Consider the following 19863-nt stretch of genomic DNA (forward strand, 5'->3'; position numbering starts at 1 on the left):
CAAAATGGAAGCAAGAGAGCATTCCCATTTTGCCTTGCCAAACTCCAGTCCTTCTTTCAGTGACCTCCTCATTATGTGCAAAATAATTGGACTCTTACCCTCACGCTCATTGGGGAGCGGGAATTGTGTCGTCACTTGCCCATCACACAAATGGCTTTCTGAATCAGGGCACCTCGGCTCCTGCACACCGCCTGTGACAGCAGCCCTGAGCAGGGGGGTCCCACAGTCCCTCTGCCACCCACGCTGTGGCATGGGACACAAAAAGAGACAGTGCCTCACACCAAGGTCAGCAATCACATGTGCAACACAATAATCTTGCATGGCCTCAATTAATCTGCTTTTGTCCCTCCATCCATAAAACCCAAAGACAATGGGTTTGGCTATCCCTGCATGGGAATGCAGGGCTGACACAAGTTTTATCTTTATTTTCAAAACCAAAATAAAACATTTTCTGCAATTCTGACTATTCTTTGCTTTATGCAACCAACCCCCTGATTAAATTGCCATCTCATCTTCCTTACCGTGTGAGGACTGCAAGTCTGTTTAGGGTCCTTTTCAGCTCACTGACCTACTTGCTACCAAAAAGACAGGCATTAATAGGATTTCCTCTCTCTTTTAATTTCTGCTATTGCCTTCTTCCTAATTGCTGTTTCCCAAACAGAGTTCTAAGTTAAGTGTGCTTACCTCTATCATAAACTTTCATCCAGAACTTCCACAAAACACATTGCCCAAATGCCCTCATGCTCTCAACAGCAGGTATCTACAGAAACTATTTTATCAATTTCTAACCATCCTGGATCTTCAAATCAAGAGAAGCCTAGCAGTAACACAGTCTCTCTCATTTGTTTTCCTAAATATCTTTCTTTATTCTTTTCTCTTACCAATACAGTTCTCCAACAGATACTTGTGTGGTAGCACTACTGGAGGTCACTAAACTCACCCAAGATGATAAGTGGGGAATTTTTCTCATCCAATTGAGCCAGCTAAAATTTATGAATCTAATCTAAATGAGTCAACTCCACTGCCATGGTAATCAATGTAAGCAGCATGAATCACCCACCCGGAGTTCCTGGCCAGATACATGGGAAGGAAGGAATGAAACCCACCTGGAAGTGCTTATCATTAACCATAGAGGGAGGCTGTGTTACTAAGCTGGGGTGACCTTTCATGCATGGAATTCCTTTATCTCTAGCTCTACTGATGATAAGGAGGCCAGGGGACCTGTCTTCTTTGGCGGGGAGGGCATCAGTTCCCAGGACTCAGACAAACTGCAGCTCGTGAGTGATATTTGACTACCTCAATTTCTGAACCAGTTTTCTTTAGGAAAATACAACTTCAATGCTGTTCTCAATAGTCTCTTATAGGAAAGGGAAAAGCAGGAGGGAAACCTGAAGTCGAATCAACATGCACAGTGCCCTAACCAACATGAGTGACTTTTTAAGCACTGCAGTGCTAGATAAAGCTTATGTGTCTTCTACCTCTTGGGCAGAATTGCTGAGCATAGTCTGCTGCTCATCAAAAATCTGAGGACAGCTGGGTCCCAGATCTCACCCAACCTCTAGTACTTGTGAGGCCATGGAACAAGTCAGTTCACCTGCCTCTGCCTTGATTCCTTCATTTCTAAAATGGGTGCAAGTCAGGATCCTGTCCCAACTCATGAAGCCTTTTGATATGGATCAGTGAAACAAACTACAGGTTTGTGGGCTGGAGCTGCATCTCCACAGCACAGACACAAGCCTCCAGAAGGGGCTGGCTGGGATGACCGGTGAGACCATACCAGATAGCAGCAGCTCAGGGCTGCTTAGCAGCATTTTCACTTCTTATCAGTCATTCCTATCGAACTGATCCATCATCTCCCTCCTTCTAAAGGTTCATCTTATGCAACACTAAATACCAAGATATAGCAGATATTTTCTGGGAACTCATTAAAGAAAGCAATGGCTAGAACAAATCAGGATCCCTGTGCAATCTGTGCAGTACTACTACTACTGCAGGTGGAGCACAGGTCTGTCCATTTAAATGGAGCATGAGGGCTTGGCACTAACCCTTTCCTAGGAGACAGAGCTTTGGGATTTACTGCTAGGAATGAGACAAGCTAACATCAGCACTGAAACCCTCAGAGATTCTGCAGGCTTGTACAATGTAAGACTGCAAGACCTGAAGGTAATAGGCAATACCATTTCTCTCCAAATGAATTTGGGAAATACTCCCTAACATATCAGAGTTTCAGGGTTTCCACTTTTCCCTTCAGTTTCTTTTTTCAGTGGAAAAAACATGGGCACATGGGGACAAGGATGGTAAAATGGTTTCCTTGGAGGGACTGTTGGTCTGTAGACTTATTTATTCACTCCATAACACTAACTGAGTATATCAGGGCAGATTTCAAAGTCTGGGTACTATAAAAGATCCCAAACCTTTATATGTTCACAGCACAGTCGGCAACGAAGTCTGCTCCAACTCAGGGTCCACTATCAGAAAGAAAAGAGTTACTGGTTTTGCAAATGGTGGCAAACCCCACATACACCTCATTCCTGCTTTTGTCCCAATGACCTAATTAAGAGATAAAAAAGAATCAGTACAGGAAAGCAAGCTAGAAAAAAGGTTTTTCTTTTAAATTAACAGACCAATTGATACCTTTAAAACACAGTCTGGTGTGTTTTTAGCTTAATTGTGTGGGTTTTTTTGGCTCATGATAAAATAACATTACTGAGAATTAAGTGCTCCTGCAGCAATGGCAAAGACGAGATGAGTTCAGTCTACAGCATCCAGATCTCAAGAGCCAACTGATTCCTCCAGCATCACCTAGGATTGGCCTGCTGGAATAAGCAGGCTGAAGTACCTCAGTTTGCAAGGGATGGCATACAACTCTGCATGATGGTTGGTTTAAAAGTCCTGCTCTGTAAACAGCAGGTGCTCAGCAAGCACTCTGCAAAGGGCTCTGCTCCCATCTCCACCCACCACATCAGCTTCAGCCTTATGCTTATTCCCCAAAGAAAGGAAGGAAAGAGCAAACCAACCAGTCACATCTCCCTCAAGAAACACACCCAGAATTAATCCAACTTTGCCATTTCCACAGAATCTCAGCCCTAGGACTTCCTAGCAGGTATATATGAAAAGCACATACATTCAAAGACTTCATTTTTCCTTTGGATAGGAAACCTGGCACTGACTTTATTAAGGCATATTTGAGCAAATGCCATGCCACAGGCAGCTCTGGCTTTAGAAGGCTGTTTTGATAGACCCAGAGCTGAGTATTACTGCAGATAAAGCTATCCTAAAAATCCAGCCCTGAGCTGTCATTTCATTACACTCAGAACTGTATAACCAAGAAAGGTTTTCCATTACAACCCGGGCTTATATTTTTAAATATTTGTTATAGTTAGCCCTGGATATTTTGGTGTGAAACTTGATCAACATGTTGATATATGCAGAGATTAAGTCATCCAGCCTCTACTGGCAAGGAAACAAACATTCACGAGAAGTCACTATTCCTTTTGTCTGAAATCCAAAGAATCAGATTCTAACCTCTGTTTCACTCTGGTGGATGGAAAATGACTCCAAAACCGCCAAGATGTACTTAACCAAGGGGACAGCAGAAACTAGGACTTCTGCTGACCTTCAGCAACAAACACAGTTTACACTGTCAGTACAATAAAGACAGCTCACACATAAAGTGCACCCTGAAGGTGGCCAACCCTATTAGGAACAGTTTTAAAACACGTAAGAGCAACATTATTTAAATCCAGTAAGGACATACCACAATAACAGCCACAATCCTCAACGTACACACACACTGCACAAGAACTCCCACTCCACACAGGGTAATGACCTACATAATTTCTGCTTAATGACTCCTATTAGAGCCAGTGCATATCTCCATACAACCCCTGAAGGGCATCTGTGAGGATGGCTGTGAGCATGGCATGCTCTGTGGCCACGACAAGCTCCCTGCCCAGCCTGCCTGCTGTGAAAGCCCCAGCTGCAGAGGAGCACCGACCCTTGGTTCATCAGCTCAGGAGAGGGCTTCACCTCCTGCTGCAGTTTTGGTCCCGGTGGCAACATGTGAACAACCCTCAAGATGCAGGGTTGACATACCCAAGTGAGTAACAGTGCTCCTACAGCTCCAGCAGCACATCAATCAGGAGAGAAATTACTTTCAATATAAAAAGCTAAGCTCTCTTTTGCACTGGTACATGGAACTGCGGCTGGGCATGGTAGAAGAGCACACAGGAGATAAAAAAGCAACAAAAGTGAGAAAGACAAATTATATGCACAAAGGATCATTGCAGGATACTTCAATTTCCCTCCTTTTGCCAAGACCGTCTTAATGTGGATGCGAGACAAGCCAGTCCACAATGCAGGTGAATTCTTTGCAGGGCATACACTGCAAGTTGTGATAGACTATTACATCTGCAGGAGTCATGGAATGCTAAATTCATCTTAATCTCAGGTTGAGGAGAAGTTGTGCATCACAGCAATTGGGACGCCAAAAGAAAATCTCTCAGAAAAAATCAGTGAGAAAAGTGATGTGAATTTCTTAAAAAAATGCATTTCTTTAGCTCATCTGCCTATCACAGTAATGCCTTAATTAAAGTTTCCAGGAACAGGTAGAAACACTGCCTTTATTATTACTGTCATCTTCATTTTTATATACAAACCAACAAACCAGTAATGTAAGGGATGAAGCATTCCCAAAGTAAGCAAATTTTGAGAAGTCAAATTTGATTCAATCTCAGCCAGATCCTTTCTACATCACTGTCTCTCAGAATCTATGTCCAGACACATTTTCCACTTGCATGTGGTTAGATAATGAAAAACTAAGTCTGAAAGCCCATTTCAGGTTTGTCAATATACGAACATCAAACAAAGACATCAGCCATGTTGTTCTAGCCATGCTGAAAATCTCAGGTATTTAGGACAGCTTAAAAAAAAAAAACAGTAAAAGGCTGCAGTTCCCTATCCATCTTTCTCCTTATCCCCATTCTCCAGCCAGGTATCTAGCATAGTCCAGGACTCCAAAACTTCCATGTTCCTTTACTGAGTCACCACCATCAGAAAACTGCATCCTCCCACTGTTTCTTTTCCCCACCCTTTACTCCTCCAAATCTATTAACTCATGCCCAGACAGAGCAGTACATTCTACTTACAGATTACCTTGCAATCTTCTCCCTTTCACTTTTTCCTTAGTCTTTCCATACACACAGTCTACATGTGAACAAGTCAGCTGTGGATCAGCTGATGTTTCTTAATGTTCAAGAATCATTTCAGCTGTTACTAATCCACTGCAGAGAGAAACAGCTCTTGGAAGGGTGTTTCAGAATGCAGCTTCTCAAAACAGCTGAGGAAGCAGAGAGAAAGGAACAGAACTCTGCATCCTGCTGCTTTAACATGGGATGCAGATCTTTTCCCTACATCATGATAATCCATAGGGAACCACCACTGGCTTAACTTCCAGCAGGGCCCTTCAGGCTCTCGCTGTCAGTGTGACCTGCTGGCTTACTCCAGAGCAGAACTCAAGCACACACTGTGCAAGCTCAGAGGAGCAGGGCCCAGCATGAGTCCAGCTACACCTCACCATGTCAATTCACCCAAAGACAAACCACAGCCAAACTAGTGCATCATGGATTGGCAAAGGTCAATCCTCAATGCACCGACAGCAGCATACACGTGCCTCACCATTTACTCCTGACCTCACAACATGGATGCAAAGCACACAGAAAATTTACTTATAGTCCTAATGATCTGAATCACCATGGTTTTTACTCATGCAGTAAACCACACCAAAGGGGCCCTGTGCGCATCTTTAAATATTCCCTGCACCGAACGTGCTGGGTAAAGAACCTCCCAAAGAGATGCTGCCATGCAAAGCTGAGGGAAGTGAGCCAGCAGCTTGCATGGGGCAGCAAGGCAGGCTGGAAAAGCCTCATCCAACACACCAAAGGTGATCCAAAGCTCACACATTATTTGGAGAGAACTGTGTTCACACATAGAAGGTCAACAGTAAGACTTTAAAACCAGCCTGCTCCCTAAAGACTCACAAAAATCTCAGAATTATTCAGCCCCCTGGGTCCAGGCAAGTGACAGAAGTGTCAAAAGGCTTCACCATCACAACGTCTCCAGCTATTCAGTATCTGACAACATGGAAGGCTTTGGCTACCGGAAAGCAACATTTGCCTTTTCACTCTGTTTGCATCCAGGCCCTAAATGAAAAACTCCAGCTTAAAATAACAATAGTAACAATTACTCCTGCTGTTCTACCCAGTCTTCTAGCTTCTCTGCTAGAGGATCACTTCCTTCTGGATAGGGCTTGTCTAGGGCTTGTCAAAACCTAGACTTGTCTAGGTTTGGACTACTACAATATTATGAACAACCTCTACCAAGGGCAAAGAAGAAGCAACAATTTTTTTTTTTTTTTTTTTTTTACAAAGTGCAAGAACAAAGAAAAAGGCAGTTCTTCTCTAAAAGAAACCAGCAATTATGCTTCCTTGAAAATCATAGCAATGAATAGTGGTGTCTCAATTTTGACTATAAAAATATCACAGCAAACCTCTGGAAAAAATGTCTGTGTAAAACCTCAACTCTGAGTTTATTGACTACCAGTGTATCCATCACTGCACTACAGCAAAAATCCATAAAGATAGGTCATCCCAACACAAGCTGGCAACTCTACCTCACGTGCAGTCACACCACAAAGATGCAGCCAGGCAAGCAGTGACTTCACTCACCTGGACTGCAGCAAGAGCTGCCATTACCTAATCACCACACAGAGGATGAATGAAAGACTTTCCAACATCAGCTTTCAAAAAGAACTCAGAAACCCAACCTGAACAACCAACCTAACCAAACCCACCCCACACATGCATATCTCAAAGTTATTAACTGCTTATTTAAATATGGACGCATGGATAGACAAGAAGCTCCTGGACAAACTCAAACACAAAAAGGAAGCTTCCAGAGGATGGCAGCAAGGACAGGCTGCCTGAAAAAAATACAGAGAGACTGTCTGAGCAGACAGAGAGCAGGTTAGGAAAGCCAAAGAACTAACAGAATTAATTCTGGCCAGGGATGTAAAGGGCAACAAGAAAAGATTCCATAGCTACAGCAGTGAACATTTTTCAAGGGCATGTGATAGAATAAGAGGTAGTGTCTTAAAACTGAAAGCAGTCAGGTTTAGATTAGATATTAGGAAGAAATTATTTATTGTGAGGGTGGTGAGGCACTGAAACAGGTTACCCAGCAAAGCTGTAGCTACTTCATCCCTGGAAGTGTTGAAGGCCATGTTGGATAGGGCTTTGAGCAACATGAGCCGGTGGAACATGTCCATGCCCATGGAAGGAGATTTGGAACTACCTATCTTTAAGGTCCTTTCCAACCCAAACCATTGTAGGATTCCATGAAATGTGAGGAGTCATCAAAAAAATTCACCCTGTAGCAGAATACAAAGGCATCCTCTTAAGACTCTGGGTGCCATGATTTGGTTAAGCAACGTGAGACATAATCATGTTTAGTATTAAGAAGATACTAGCGCTACACATCTGATAGCAAAACGGACATTTATAATGTCACTATATGCACTTACCAAGAAATATAACCTGCACAATCATGCAAAGTGCTAAGATGGTTTAAAGGCAAAAATCATCTATGTTCAACATTATTTAGGAATATTAATAAGCTCCTTATTTTTAGATTTAAACCATTCATAGCTGTTCTGAAGAGGGCTCACTTTTAACCTTTGACAACGTTCAAGTGTCTGTAATTTTTTATCAGATTGTTTGGATTTTGATTGAGCTAAAGTCCTGAAGCTACAATTAAACTTGCAGCTACCTTCTCTCACTAGGCTTCCTGCAACAGCTGGAAGACTCTTTGAAGTCTGCAAAGACATGGAAGAAATGTTATTTATGGCTGGATTGCACAGTGCAAGCAGAAACAAGTTGTGTTTCTGGTGCATTTCCAGTGCTGGTGACAGACAATTTCTCACCAGCACTACAGGAAGTCCTCAAAAAAGATTTCCCTCTACCCAGATGCTCTACAGGACCAAGCTAAGAAGCTGGAAATGCTGCAGGGTAGGATTTCAAGAGCTCTGAATGGTCCAAAAGCAATTCCTACTACAGTAGGCATTAAATCCCACCACCAGCTCCACTGAAGACAGAAGTGGCCTAACTCAGCCTGTTGATGGCTATCTGCCTAGAAAGCCCAGAACATCTCAGGATGCTCTGCTAAACTCATTTCATTTTTTTTTTAAATAAGGGATGCATTTTTAAAAAAGGGGAGAAATCAGCTTAGATAGTAGAAAAGGAAGGAGGATTTCAGTCCAGAGAAGCCACCCCACATATTTCCACATCTCTCAGAGCAGCTCTGCAGCCAAGGGACAGAGCTGTGGACTCTGCAGGAGCAGGGAGAAAGCACCAGTGAAGCCCTGCAGCAGGGGCTGCACTGTGTTGGCACATGTGTAATGACCAAGCCAACATGCACTGATGTCAAAGGAAGTTACACTCACACGCTGGAAGCCATACAATTAGTAGTGTCATCATCTAGGAGAAAGAAATAAAATATTGTTTTCTCCCAGGCAAAGCCACTGGTGTTTTTCATTTGTGTTAACTTGTTCTAAGTGCCTGCAGGGTCCATGCCTTTGATTTACTGTGGATGACAGGCAGTACAGGCATAGACATATTTAAGTATAATTATTATGGTAACCAGGCTCATACACCAAAAACAGCAGCAAAATCAACAACAGCTCAATAAGATGATGGAGAATTTTCCAACACAAAACTCTACATCTCTCTACATCCCTGCAACCCTACTAAAGGTCTGTTCTTCATTCTTTCAAGAAAAAAAAGAGTGAAATCAGGAAGTTTGCATATCAGTGGTAACATTGCTACTAATCCCATGCAACACCAATTTCACCCCAAAACCCCTATATTTTGTAGTTTTGTATAGAATCATAGAATAATTTATGTTGGAAAATACCTCTAAGATCATCCAATCCAACCATTAACCCAGCACCACCAAGTCCACCACTAAACCATGTCCCTAAGTCTACATCTAGACATCCTTTAAATCCCTCCAGGTATGGTGACACTTCCCTTGGCAGCCTCTTCCCATGACTGACAACCCTGTCAATGAGCCAATTTTTCCTAATATCCAATCTAAATATCCCCGACATAAATTGACACCATTTCCTACTGTCCTATGGCTTTCCACATTGTAGAAGAGATGGACCTCCACTAGTTACACACTCCTTTCAAGCAGTCTTGAGAGTGATCAGATCCCGCCTGATCCTCCTTTTCTCCAAGCTAAACACCCCCAGCTCCCTCAGCTGTTCCTCACCAGACTTGTGCTCCAGACCCTTCCCCAGCTCCACTGCCCTTATCTGGACACACTCCAGCTCCTCAATGTCTTTCTTGTAGTGAGGATCCCAGAACTGTGTGCAGGATTTGAGGTGTGGCCTCAGCAGTGCTGAGTACAGGGGGACGGTCACTGCCCTGGTCCTGCTGGCCACACCATTGCTGATCCAGGTCAGGATGCCACTGGCCTTCTTGGCCACCTGGGCACTGCTGGCTCATGTTCAGCCACTGCTGACCAGTGCTCCCAGATCCTTTTCCACTGGGAAGCTTTCAAGCCACTCTTCCCCCAGCCTGTAGCACTGCACAAGAAGTTAAGAAAAACAAGCAAGCTAAGAACAGCATCTCTCTCAGAACCGCATCACTTGATGCATATTCTAGTCCAGCACGCAGCAAGTCCTGTCTCCAGCTCAGCCTTCAAGTTCAAGCACTGAAGAAAATACATTACTTAGGGCTTAGAAACAGAGCAAAGATACAATGATGGTTATCATCAACTGTTTGATTTGCACTTATGTAAAAAAAAAAAAAAAAAAAAAAAAAATCAAACCGCAAACCCAGAAGCTGGCAGTCTGTGCAGATCCCAGAGCAGAGGTTTGAACGACAGCCCAGCAGGGTTTGCTCAGATCCCTCTTCACAGCACTGCCATCTTTTGCATCCTGACAGTACTAACAGTGCCCAAAACTTACCTGCATTAATACACACATCCAGATGTTAACTACTAATATGACTTCAGGGTCTAACACAATGCCTTTTATGACATGTATAATTTTTTATACTGGGACAAAATGACGCCCGTGCACTTACATAAAGTAAATAAGAATTAGTACTGTTTTGTTCTAGATGCATAAATCCTCATAGCAAACAAGCTAAGAGACATTAACAAGGTACAATTCATAACTGTCCAACATATTCTCCTTATTTAAGTCTGTTAAAGTAAGGATGCACATGCAAGACAGGCTACTCAGCTTCACATTAGTTTATACTTTCATTGCTTTCATCATCATACAGTAGAAAAATACCCAAAAGTCTGGCTTGAATGCAAGGTAGAAGAATGTACTGTAAAAGAAAACTGTCTACACTGAAATTGCAGACACCACAGTGTTTCAACGAAAAAAAAATACAAAAAATCACACAAAGATTCAAATACCTCAATCCCAGTCAACGGTTTTGGTATATATTAAAAAACCGTCTTCTATTCCACTGCATATAATAAACTGAAGGAATACTTTCTTGCTCTGACTATCAGTTTTATTACATGGCCATGACCAGGACTAGCTCTCAATCAGCACTGATTAAATACATATTCTGATATTCTGTACCAAATACTTTTCAAGTTGTGGAAAACAAGTGGCAAACACTTCTCATTTGTCACTGTCATGTAACATAAAAATTTATCTAGATGCTGGATATATGAAGTGTCTCTGAGAATAACTCACTAGATCACATACATACAGAAAACTCAGTGTGCACAGGCTAAGTAGGGTTGAATTAATGAATGTACTCTTGCTTCACATATTGAATGCCTGTCACTAAACCGATAATTTGCAAATGCAGCAGCAGAGACTGGGAGATGCACTGGCTGCAGGCATTGACAGATCCCTCCTCTACAGTTTCAAGAAGCTAATTGTGCTCAGTTCAGAGTTCTTGATCCATGTTCCTGGGAATGACTCAAGACACAAGCAGCAAGACAGTCAGCATGTGTCCACATTTAGGGTTTTGTTTCCACTCCTATCTGCCCTGATTTCCTTCCCAAGAATGCTGTGCTTGTGAAAGGCACAGCATGACATCCTAAGAGACTTCTGTCTTCTCTGCCTCACAGACTTAGTCTGGGTGGCAACAGAAAAGCTTCCCTAGAGAACACACCAGGATTACCAACAAGAAGGGAGAACTACTTCTGGATTGAAGTTTTGGCCCATTGTAATCTATGGCAAAACTCCCACTGAAGTCAGCACAGCCAGGATTTCACCTCTGTCGCAGCAATTTTGAGTCCCTGCCCATTCTGCCTTGGAACTTCCAGCCGGCACAATAAGGGTCTGAACAGTGCCAAGAGCTTTTGTATTATGTACTGCAGGCAGAAGTCATGAAACCCTTCACATAAGCAAGCAAATACTCATCAAACAGTTAGGAAATTTAAGACACTGCTCAACTGCAAGGGATTCAGACCTGTATGCAGAAGCATGATGTTTCACACTGGCACATCATTCTAAAACAAACCTTATCCTAACCAACTTTCTGTCCTTCACAAAAACCTGCCTGTAAATACAAGCTGTATGACTGCAGTTGGCATGTGTCTAAAGACATTTTAGAACTCAGCACAGAAATACATCCGTAGTGGAACAGCACCTACAAACTGCTCCTAACAAGCAATGGCTAAACATCCTAACTGCCTCCTAATTGTTCATTTCATTGTATTTGACAGAATCCATCAACCAGAGTACATCAGGTCACAGTAGTGCAACATGGTAGGAGCCACGACAACATAACCTGCTGGAACGGAAGTCCCTCATGTGAGAAACTGAGCAAGTCAGCAATTTAGGGAAACGGGGAGGGGGGGGAGCCAGGTTATACCCCATCCCTGTCCAGCATACAGGATAACACAACACAGTAACGTAACACACAGGTCAGGAACCATCCCAAACACTGTTGGCACAGGGGTATGGAGCACGGTCATTACAATGCCAACAGATGCTTTGTTAAGAATCAAGCTTAAAATAAACAGGAACAAAAGTAAATAAAACTATGGTTTACTGCATCAAGACAAGCACAGCCAACCTGCTGATTTTCTACAACACTAGCACCACCAAAGGATCAGACAGAGGGATATCTACAGTTTGCAGTCCTGCAGTACATTTTCTCCTATCTGGCTCTCTCCATAAGACTCTAGTGTTTTTTGGAACATAACGATCACACCTGTAAGCTCTTTCTCAGTAACACTCAGCAAGCTAGATCTGAGAGAACACTCCTTCTCTCCCTGCTCCCACCACCAAGTCCTCTCTAAGCAACAAAAGGAAATTTTTGTTAACTTGAAGGAGCAGCCCTCTGAATGTCACCAGGAAGAGACAGACAAGTACTAGCCAGGCTATTCGGCCTTGTTCTGCTTTGCTTTCGTCCTCCCACAACTGCTCCAGACCAGGAATGAATCCTCAGTGAAAGCAGAGCACCCAGGCAGCAAGCAGAATGGTGCAGCAACTCTCCTCTGCATTCCTCATAGTTCATCCTCTCCTGATTTTTAATTCCTTCGCTGAAGACTCCAACCAAATTTCATAAAGCATTTGGTAAATGAGAGATAAGTTATAACACCTGTGCCTGTGGAGAGGACTTTTTCTTTCTTTCTGTTGGACAGAAGTTAGTTTGATCACAAACCCTGATCAAAAGATACACGTCTCTAAGCTCTCTGACAGCACTGCAAAGGGAAAGCAGATGGGTATGAACAGAAGCATTCATTTCCTCGAATCCCTTCCTTTTTACCAAACTTGATGCTTTAGTGCCTCTGCCAGGATGCCAGTGCTGACTTTCCTTTATGTCCCATGTATTTGTATTTATTTTAATTGAATCTGGGACTAAGGACACTCAGCAACGCTTAATCCTCTCAACAACAAAGCAAGGGCACTAAGCCACCATGAAAAATAGTAATAAAAAAAAATTTAAAAAAGGTAAAAGACACCCACTGATGCATTCCTTGGGGCACTGCGGCTCTTTTCCTCCTGCAAATAATCCAGCGGGATTCAAAAAGTGGTTAGGAGAGGCTGGAATACTTCTTTTAATAGCAGAAGTTAGAGCTGGGAGCAGCACGTTTAACCCATCACCAGCCAAAGCAGGCTCGTTTCCCAGGGGTGCACATGCCAGCCCTTGCACACACACACACACGGACACACACTCACACACGGTCCGAGTTTCGGGGCGCGCAGGGGCTGGGAACCCGCAGCGAGCAGCCCCAGCAAAGCCCGGCAGGGACACGGCTGCTGCCCCCGCTGTCCCGGACAAAGCGCTCCCCCAGCTCCGGAGGCTCCGAAGGCTGCGAACGGGGAGGGCAAGGCAAGCCCTCCCTCCTAAAAACACTGAGGAAAAAAAGAGATGGACAGAGAGATAGACAGACACACAGAACAGGCAGGTCCTCCGATAACACCCGTCTCTCCCCAGCCCAAGCAGCTGCAGCCAGTCCCCAGGCTCAGCCAAGAGCAACTGCAGCTGAAGAGCAGCGACAGACACGCACACCCCCTCGCCCTAACTGCCGCAAGTTTAAAAGCAAAAAAAAACCCCAAAAAATAAAACCATCACCACCAAAAAAACTACAATATAAATGCACACTTAAAAGGCAGCGAGGAAATTCTTAAAACACGAAAAGCCAGCTCTTGCCTGCTTGCGAGCTAAACCCCGGTGCGAAGCGGGAAGCGCACCCGGGGCAGCCGCCCACCGCTGCACCTTGCGGGCAGAGCGGGAGCGGGACCGGCCGCTGACAGGGAGCGGCGCGGGGATGGCAGCGGGACCCTGGCACAGCGCAGGAACGCTGCCGCGGCGGAGCCCCCAAGGCAGAAGTTTCCTCGAGTCGCGGCCGCAGCCCCCCAAGCCCCCGCGCACCGCCGAGCTTGCCCGGCGGAAAGTTTCTCCGCCATCGCCTCCGCGCCCCTCCCCGAGCCCCAGGCGGGTACGCACCGGCCGGCTCAGCTCCGGGCGCTGCCCCACGGCCTCCCGCGCTCGGTGTCCATGCCGCCTTGGGCGCCGCCGGGCTCTGGCGAGAGGCAATGAAGGAGAGGAGCGGGACGCTCCCCGCCCGGCGCCGCGCCGAGCTCAGCGCAGCCTGCCGGGAGCGCGGCCCGCGCCCGCCTCCCGCCCGCGGGGAGGGACCGCGCCGCCGCCGCCCGCCCCGGACCCAGACCGGCCCCGCCCGCCGCGGGGCTCCCACCGCCCGGGCTCGGCCCACGGGAGGTCGAGGAGGCGCTCGTGGAATGTCTGCCCTCCAGGGGACTCGCCCAAGGTCATCCGCTCCGGGCAGGGCGCCGCGCCACCCCGTGTCCTCCGCTGCTCTTGGGGGTACCCGCTCGTCTCCTGCCACCGGCCGGGCGGGCGGGCGGGCAGTGCCGGCTCTGCGCTCACCGGCGACCGCCCCGGCACCTGCCCCCCGAGCCGTGCCGGGAGCCGCTGGGCAGGCGGCGGGAGCCTGGTCCCCGCGCTGAGTAGCGCCAGACCGGTACCCTCCCACTCGGTTCCCCGGGTGGCCGCTGGCTGAGCACGGGGACACGCTCCGGGATGGCCGCCCGATCGCAACCTGCCTGTGAACGCAGTTGGGTGGCTGAGCCCGAGGTCTCTAAGAGCCTGTGACTCTGCTGTGAAAACTACACCTGTCCAAAGAGCTGGTTCCTGTAGCTTTAGTAGGGAGGAAATATATTTAGTGCCTTCTGCGCTTGTGAGTTGATATCCAACTTCTCACTCTGCCTGTTTTAATAGGATGTTGTGATGAGGCACCTGTTTGATCATCTGTTCAGTTTGTTTCTTTCACTAGCAGTAGAGCCCAGGCCCCTGCCTGATCAGGTATCTCATTCAAGAGAAAGAGAGGGATCACTTTAACATCTTTTTCCTTTTTTTTGTTTTTTTGTTGTTTTTTTTTTAAATAATGTCTACCTTTCAGCTATTCCTTGCTCTGCAAGAGCTCTGAAATGCTGCTACTGTTGTCTGCTTTCTAGTCTGCTGCTCTCTCGCTTTGTCCATGTTTCCCACTGGGCTGCAAGTCACAACTGCTAAAGCCAGGTACAGGTAAGAAGGTCCCTGTAAGGACCGGCAGCCGGTTCCGTAAAACACTCGTGCCCCGGGCAATTTGCAGCTGTAATTTAGAGTGAAGGTGAAAAAACAAGTAAGCAAACCAACCAGCAGCTCCACACTAATCACAGGGACCAGGGTAATAACCACAGAGCAGGAGGGCATGGGCTACACTGTGAAAAAGGAGAAGGAAAATAAATACAAAAACTGCTTGCAAAATTTAGCAGCTGAAATAAAAAGTTCTACAATGGAAGCATGTAGCAAAACCCAGCTTTGTCTGAAATCTACAATAGAGCTAATGATTTTATACCCACCACCTGGTTACACTGGTCATGGAAGGTGATCTTGATGCATTAAAAAGCTGTTTAGAAGTCACAAGTTCAGAACCTCACTGTGCCACTCACTAAATGAACACAGCAAGGAGATGTCCTATTCCAAAAGGCCCATAATCCACATCAACAAGACAAATTTAGAGTGGGAGGAAAGTGTATTATGCTGCAGATGGCACTGAGAAAGAAACCGATTTGCCCAAGGTCATGCGGGAAGTCTGTGGCAGAGCCAAGAACTAAACACAACTCTCCTGAAACCCAGACTAAAAATAGTGTTTGCTAATTGCACATAAACTCCAGAAAACACACATTACACAGATAATGATCTTTTGACCAGTATTTTGGAGTTATTGGGCTCCATTTCATTATAATTTTCAACTGCACTGATAACTGAATGGTCACTTTCTAAATTTAAACCACATTATTTGAAAGTCCTCTACACAGAAATTCATACTGTGAAACAAAAGGCACTAACAGATAGCATCTGGGCCAGCACAGATGCTTGCTGAGTGTGTCTGCTTTTGCTACCCCATTCTTCAAATGGAACCAGAGCATGTCCAAATCTTAGTCCTGGGAGAAGAGATGATCCTGCTCCTCACTGTGTTTTCCTGAGGCTCTAAAGGGGCTGTGTAGTCCTTACCTACACTTTCCCTGGTAGCAGCACCCTGGATTTATTCCTATATTCCACTGTCCCCTGTCTGGCCACATTAGAATGTGTCCTGGCATGCAGCTTTTGTGTGCTCTTATGTCAAACCCGTCTCATGTCTCAGAATGTGCCTTCCGTGTGTTCTCTTCCTATTCCAGCTCCCTCTTACAGGTTTTTTTAGCCAATGCAGAAATGTTTCTTGCGATGCAAAACCCACACAAGCAGAAAACAACATCATGTGGCACCCTTCAGGCACCTTTAGTTGTCACTTTAGGAAAGTTATTTACACATATATTTAGTGGATTTCACAATGTATAAATGCTAATGAGTATTAGTAGAAGCTGTTTTCCTAATTAATCAATCCTACCAGCATGGTAATGATTTCTGTTGTTCTTCTGCAGCTTCCTCCAGCAGGGAGGGAGCTCTGTTGATTAACAAGACCATTTTGCATGTATATAACATTTTTGTTCGTCTAGAACAATCTCATTATCTTTTTTTTTTCTCAAGGAGGTGAGCAGTTCTCAAATTATTCTTAAGGAATAACTGGGGCAGAAAGAATCATATTGTCTCCTTCATCACCATTTTATAGTTGTGTATCTGTTAGGTTCAGTAAATTTTACACTATTGTGAAAGATGATTCAGAGCAGGTTGAATAAACTCTTTACTGTGTGGGCAGTGAGGCGCTGGTACAGTTGCCCAGAGAAGTTTTGGATATCCCTGAAAGTGTTCAAGGACAGGTTGAATGAGGCTCTCTCTGTGCTCTGGTGGAAGGTGCCCATAGCAGTGGTGCTGGAACTAGATGGTCTTTAAGGGTCCTCTCTAAAGAAAGCATTCTATGATATGATACTGGAAATGTGGTGACTGGGGGCTCAGTGGGGACCTGCTCACTTTCTACAGGTGCCTGAAAGGAGGTTGTGGTGAGGGGGGACCTGGTCTCTTTTATCATGAGAGGACTAGAGGAAATGACCGTAGGCTGAAACAGGGGAGATTCAGATGAGATATTAGAAAAAACTTTTTACTGAAAGGGTGCCCAAGGAGGTGGTGGATTCACCATCCTCGGAGGTGTTTAAAAGGCATCTGGATCTGGCACTGCATGGTAGTTTAGTGATACAGGGGTTGCACTGGTAATGCTGATTTGACAATTGGACTCAATGGGCTTAAAGGTCTGTTGCAGCTCTGACAATTTTATGATTCCATAATTCTATGTCTGATTAATAATGTCAGCATGCTCTACAGATAGAGACTATGAAACAGCTTTTAGATTCTCATATCCTGAGAAGCAGGAATTTCTCTTCATTTTCCTGCCAAGACAATCAGATTCAAGAAGATGTGAGTAAACCACTGCGACAACAGAGTATTTCGCATCCTCTTAACTCAGTAAATTGCATTGAAATTTTCATAAATAATTCAGATAGTATAAATAAATATAAATCCAAGCAGAAAGGAAAGGTTTTCCCAAAGATTCAAGGTTCAGGAGACAGGAAGGCAAGTTTTAGACCTGATGTTAACTGAACCAGTAGTGAGCTATTGAAGCTTAATCTCAGCATAATATCATAAATTATGAAACATTGACATTTCACTTTGAATTAATGCACAGGGCTATTTATAAGCTGGTTTAGAGACAGTTGCTTGGGCAAATTAATACACTTTTTCCATCACCAGGCCAAATGTTAACAACACTGCTATTTTCAAAGTATCAAACTATTTGCATATTGGAACTGTTTTAATACAATCTGTCCCCCAAGGCTGCTATGTGAGTTACTTTGAAAAGGTAATCAGTCATAATTCACTGGCTCCTTAATCTATAATCTAACTTGATTCAGTATACTACCGGTGATTTTCAGTGTGAGAGATTGCTTGTTTTCATGCAATTGCTTTCTGTTTGAGAGCCACAGGCCACCAAGGTAGGAAGAGGCATCCAATGGGCTACAATTGCCTTTCTGGGCTTGCTACGAATAAAAAGTCTGGAAAGTGGATAGCAGTGGAAGAATGAGGCATGAGCATAAAGCAAAAATATTCTATATACTTGCCTGAATTTTGAACTTTGATGGTGACCAAATAGCAAGACACCATTATTGCTCATATGTATTGACAGTGCTTTTATCTTTTTTCCCCCCTTTTTTGAAGGGTGAAAAGTAAAATACTGAAATTACTTTTTGTGAAACTGGTTTTTACAGAAGAGTGGTTTAGTTGTAATTTCTGTAAAGTATTGGTTAAGAAAGAGCTTTAGTACTGGATGGTTAGACTTACAGACAGTGCTTAAATACTTCACTAAACTGGGGTTTAAAATAATTATATCAATGACTTGAAATGTCATCCAAGTTATACAAAAATCATTTGTCACCTTTTGCAAATTCCATGAGCTTTACTATGAATCTTGTTCATTATGAAGACGATAATACAGTATCTCCTGCTCAGAGCCTCTCCTTTATCTTACAGAGAAAATCTCCTGATTCAGAAGTGCCTCAGGACTGATGTGAGCGAATCACAGTCCAATATCCCGTACGTGGGTTTCTCTCTGACTATCTGATTCCCTATAGAGAGGCAGCCTCCCGGTCATACCAAAGACTTCACTACAAATTTCTTGCGGCTTTTTTGTCTCTTCTCACTTTTCCTGACAGTGAATAGCACTAGCACTTTGTTAGGAAAGTTAACAAGTAGTGACAGCACTCATAGACTTCTCTAGAAACATGATGTGGCAGCACAAGACAGCTTGATGGTGACGACACCAGAAATTTGCTTCAAGGCCATTATTCACGTTTCCTCAAGAAGTAACATTCCTACACAAATCTTATTCAAGGGCATTGCAGGAGGGTCAGCAACAGAGGGTTTGCAGGAATAATTAAGGGGATAGGTACAGCACAAAGCTTATCACTAGCTTATGGTGCCATTCAACCAGAAAGATCTGTTAATGCAAGAAAAACTGGATCAGGGTTTTGCCAAATATCTCCATCTCTTTTAGAGGCTGCAATGGGATCACACATCAAAAGATCCATTTTGACAGTGCATATTGAAGTATTGCCTTGTATTATGCCGGATTATGCCTTGCAGCACAAAGTTATTAGCATTTCTAGCAGCTGAATGTCAGAGGTTTGACTTAAACTCACAGAGTGAGATCATCCCATCTAGCAGGGAAACTTTCAATCTGGTGTGTCCGATTTTTTCCATTTAAAGGATACAGTAATGACAGAACCATAGAATGTCCTGAGTTGAAAGGGACCCACATAGATCGAGTCCAGCTCCTGGCTGTGCATAGGACAACCCCAAGAATCACACCATGTGTCTGAGAGCATTGTCCAAACCCCTCTTAAGCTGTCAGGCTTTGTGCTGTGACCACTTTTTTGGAAAGCCTATTTGTGAAGGACTGGGTCAGCTCTGACTGTTTAACTTAAATAAAGTTTGCTTTTCTCTCTGCTCTACTTTGATCATCTCAGCCATAACCCAGTCTCATTCAAGCCCAGCAATGCTCAGCGCTGTCTCAAAGAGGAGTGCATGAAATCCACAGACTCCTTTCCTGGGGAACAGACCTGCCAGTCAGGGAGGGTTGCCATGTCATCAGTGAGCTGAAGGCAAATCACAGGAGGTGATGCTGGAACGCTTACCCTCCATCAGGGTAATAGTGCATTTGATGGCTGGATCTAACAGATCAAATCCTGCTCACAGAAAATTGAGAGCAGGTTTTGTGGCTTTTTTTTTTACTTTATTTCATTGAAACAGATCTGAGAGAGGAAGGAAGTGCTGTGTGGAGCCAGAAGTTTCCATTCGTCTCAGTTCTGCCAGCGAGTTTCTAGGT

At 44.5% G+C, this 19863-nt stretch overlaps 1 protein-coding gene across 1 annotated transcript in view; it reads right to left on the minus strand.

Moving 5' to 3' along the window:
• FAT3 (FAT atypical cadherin 3) overlaps window positions 1–14075 on the minus strand; it is a 399825-nt gene extending 385750 nt beyond the window's left edge. The window contains exon 1 of the mRNA XM_054518453.1: window positions 13995–14075. The gene's annotated coding sequence lies outside the window, so the exon portion shown is untranslated. The remainder of the gene's footprint in view (window positions 1–13994) is intronic.
• Window positions 14076–19863: the final 5788 nt, after the last annotated feature.

This window comes from Molothrus ater, chromosome 2 (genome assembly GCF_012460135.2).
Source record: "Molothrus ater isolate BHLD 08-10-18 breed brown headed cowbird chromosome 2, BPBGC_Mater_1.1, whole genome shotgun sequence".
In the NCBI taxonomy this organism is placed as follows: domain Eukaryota; kingdom Metazoa; phylum Chordata; class Aves; order Passeriformes; family Icteridae; genus Molothrus; species Molothrus ater.